General features: G+C 33.1%; 1 protein-coding gene across 2 annotated transcripts in view; it reads right to left on the reverse strand.

The window, feature by feature from the left end:
* The window catches only part of LOC127876407 (neuronal acetylcholine receptor subunit alpha-10-like), a 111731-nt gene that overhangs the window by 53153 nt on the left and 54003 nt on the right, over positions 1-4575 (reverse strand). The window lies entirely within an intron of this gene.

Raw genomic sequence — 4575 nt, forward strand, 5'->3', positions numbered from 1 at the left:
CTGAACCCAACTTACTGTAAACTTAACCCACCACAATGTTACTTTAACCCAACATAAGGTTAACTTAACATAATGTCAACTTGCCGCTACATAGTGTCGACTTACCATATATAATGTCAACTTTATCCAACATAATGTTAACTTAACCAAACAGTATGTCCACTTAACCCAACGTAACGTTACCTTAACCCAAGATAATGTTTAATTAACCCAGCACAATGTCAACGTTACCCAACAAAATGTCAACTTTACCCATTATAATGTTACCTTAACCTCACACGATGATGAACGAACAAAATGTCAACTAACCAAACTTATAAAACATATACATTTCTCTCAATAAAACTCAGTTTTGACGTTTCATACTTGTAACGTTGTCTAATTATATTCACAACATAAATTAAACTCTTTTAATCAAACGACTGTTAGTCATAGCGCAAAGGACTTGGTGCTTATAACGAAATTATTGTTTTCAGACTTGTATTGCTAAATGGGCAATAGTTAAAAAACGCCATGCACTTTTAACAAGCTTAATCGGTTATTCATTCATACATTTTATAACGTTTATTCATTCATACATTTATTTATTCAGACATGTTATAACGTAGTATTGTTAAACGATATTAATCGTGTCATTGAACTCATTTTCAGGTAATGTATTATTATTATTATTATCATCATTATTCACCACGGTGCAAGTTTGTAAATTGTTTACCATACGCGCTGTTACGCTGAAAATAGCAGACGACCGCCGTGGGAAACTCAATAACATTTACGTATGTATGGTCGCAACTAGGTATACTATTGGTTGTAAGCGATTGGCGTAAATACACATACTTAGCAGGTATGGCCTATGCATGAATGATTCATTGATTTGTTTACCTTGTTTAGCGTGAATCATCAAGCGTAAGCAGGCACATCGCTGTTTGTTTTTGTTATGAAGCATAAAGCACAATATGTTCTTTTTTTCAAATGTTGCATCATACTGACATCGTTAATAGCAGTAATATAAAAGAAAGCATAATACGATAGTTATTTCAAAACAGATCAATCGCTTATTAATAAAACGAAGGAATAAATGCTCGTAGACGTATTAGTAATTAAGATCAGTAAAGGGGTTAGATTGAAGTGCAGGTTAATAAGTACTTGTACATACGAGTATAAACACTAAGCTGACACGAAAAACTACTAAGGAAGTTGAACGAAGCCAATCAGTAAACACTTACATGTCGTGGTAAACAACTGGTTTGCACTAACATATTTCGGTCAAGTTCATTGAGTATAAAATAGCCATATAAGGTTAGAACGTAAGATTGCATATGTGATAATAATTGTTACATCTATGTAACAATGTTAACCCGACCACATTTGGTGTTGAAATGAAATAACTTACAGAAGAATGAACTGGTGAAGAAGTAATAAAAGTTACCGCACAAAAGATATTGATAACTTTTACTGCTATCACCATCATTGTTTTTATGCACACATTGTAGGAACATAATTTATATTACGCACCTATTTGTATATGAAAGCTTAAAACAGGTTAGGATTTTAATTAAAAAGGCAAATATATATGAACTATAAAACGGAGGCTTTGGTTGATATAAATGCTATTCGCGTTATTCGCTATACGAATGGCTCTTCCACAACAGAAAAAACAAAAGCCAAGTCCAAGAGGTAAATTACTCACTTTTTTATATTTATAATCTTAAAATAAGTATTTTGGACACGAGACATGATAGAGTTGATAAAAAGTTTATCTATTTGCATTGTCAAAAAGTAATTTCAAAGAAAATGAAGATTTTTGTCCTCCCAAAAAAGAAAACTGCATCACATTTCAACAAAATAAAAATACCTAAAAGTATCGCAATAAAGTGTTTGCGATTTCAGCACGAATATTAATAACTGTGCTTCAAATACTGAAATTTGAAAGTATTCAATGAAATATGAACGAAGATAGAGCATGTATGATAGGTGGTATGCATGATGTTGAGGAAACTTTGATTCGCTATAAACGATACCTCGGAAACGGAGATTTTCGACAAATTCGGCAATCACGGTGAAATGGTCAGTTATACCCAAGATGTCGTATCCTCAATGAATATGCCATGAAAAACAAAATCATGCTCATATTGTAAAAGGATAAAAGAAATTGTAATTAATTGCCAGCTTACTTTAACACTATTCAACAACGAATTTTGGATTTCTGGTTCACTAAAAAGGATGTGTTAAAACTGTGAGGTTTCATTTTCATTTAGATGATTGGCTTTTAACAGTCCGTGAAAATGTACCACCCGACTCTTCAAACATTTGTTTTTTTCTCTCATACGTTAGTAAAATACAAATTTAACATATTGTAACATAATAGACATATTAATTCGAATAAAAAACTCGTTCTTGATTAAATTTACAGTATTTTCATTTTGTTGAAATATGCACTAATGGTATTTATGGTGATTTTCGATGAAAATGTCTCGTATTTAAAAAAAAAATTGAAATCCGCGGTTCTTTCGCAAATTTCATTCTTTGGAATTTGAAGTGCTTTACTACTTATCGGCAAAATAATGTTTCGAATGAAAAAAGAGAAGAAAAAAATACAAATGCAAAAAACTAAGAACTCACTAGATTCATTTAACAAGCCTATACTTATAACTATTTTATCGTATAGATATGCGTGTTGTTAATTCAAACTAGCGCGTGTCTACACTTTTGATGAGCAGGCTGAAATGATGCTATCTAGGCATTCAAATTGAAGTCACTGATGCAAACAATCGAACACTTTAAACAACGACTATGGTTAAATTACTAAAAACTTAAAGTTAATGATATTATAAGTGTAAGTGTACTTTAATCGTATTGCGATTTTCCGCGTGACTCGTGTCATGTAAGTAAAAGTAAAGTGAACAGAAGGAACTTAAGGACGTTAAGACGTCTTTGGACATTTGAAGTTTGGCCACACTAGACATGAGGTTTTTACCTTAACTGGCAGTTAAAACATGATCGATGCGTATTACTCATAGATAAACTATTAGTCGTGGGTTATATCTTAATCATGTCAAAGTGCGTCGGAATTCATGGTGGTGACATGAGCAGATTGATTTTATAACGTATCACTGGAATTGTAAAACAACATCAATAACCACTGTCTCATTCAAATTGCCAGAAACAGGAACTAAGCTATAGAAGCGCTTGAATAATACAATATATTCCGGAATTGGTTTAAGAGGACGTGTCTGTCTAATGCACGCGCTTGAAATCGTAACTAAAGAAACACAGCCTCATTGCTAAGAATGTTATTGGGATCGGAAAAAAATTACAATAAGTCATTGCGTACAGTATTGAGATGTTTTCTGAAAGTGACTCTAGTCAGGTATTTTACGAGAACCTCGAGCTAGTTTAACGAATACGCACATTCAGGTCAAGTTGTGGTACAGATATGTTAAGTCATAATTATGAACATGTCAAATTGCTTGTTTCTACGGCACCGATCTTAATGATCAATTCTTAGAAGAAACGTGACGTAAACTATGCTTGACATGCGCGCTACTTTGTGGCAAACCGTGCGCTGAGTGCAATGTTTTAGTACAATAAATAACTTCTTTAATACACTGAACACGGTAAGCTTGCATATTATACTCCGCTTGCACCGACCTGATAGCAAAGCTATTTACACCGTAACCGCAAAGCAGAACACAAAATCTATAAAAGTGGCATACAATATGATTTCCACCTTACGTCTGCGTAATAAATTAATTAGTTTTTATGTCTTTTTTAATATGCGGTTTATTCATTTATTTCTAAAAAGCTTGTCCTTAAATTATTAAAAAAACACACGATTTAAATTCGTTTAACATCATTTTAATTGAAATGTATTGTTGACATATGTAAAGTGTAAGAAGCCAAATGCGTCACTGCTATCGCCTTCACATTTGCACACTCTGCGTTTAAACATATCATCATGACAAACTATTTAATGCATGACATCAAACAGAATTCAAATTATCATATCCATTTAAATTCATCTCGTTTGAAGATAGTATAGTAGCATATATCGTTTTCATTCGCTGTGACGTTTATTACCGCCTACCAGTTTGATTTATTAAACATAACTTCGAAATATTTGTCACGCGGGTATCGGGCTGAGCGCATACCTCAGCTTATACATACTTTAACAAACTAACCTGTCTTCCGAGAAGCAGTTAAACGGGGGTGCAGTGGATCTATTCACCGGAACTTTAAAGAACCAGGGGTGCCTCTGAAATCGGGGCGCCGTCTGTATGCCACTCAAACCCTCACTAACACCTGACTCGGTGCGGAGTCTGGAGAGCACATTATCAAAACTCATGTAAAGTAGTCGAACTATACCAAATAGCACAACTTATTTAGAAATATTTAAGTCGTAAAGTATTCTAATAACAATATTAGAATTATACCCATAATCACCATATAACTAACGAAAATTAAAAGCGAATACGTATTGAGGCAATACATAACAATACAAAATAATTATCAGGTATAATACGTAAAACATAATAAATAATAATTAATTTCTGAGTTCTACACTTTTTCGGCTTC

This window comes from Dreissena polymorpha, chromosome 4 (genome assembly GCF_020536995.1).
Source record: "Dreissena polymorpha isolate Duluth1 chromosome 4, UMN_Dpol_1.0, whole genome shotgun sequence".
Lineage (NCBI taxonomy): Eukaryota > Metazoa > Mollusca > Bivalvia > Myida > Dreissenidae > Dreissena > Dreissena polymorpha.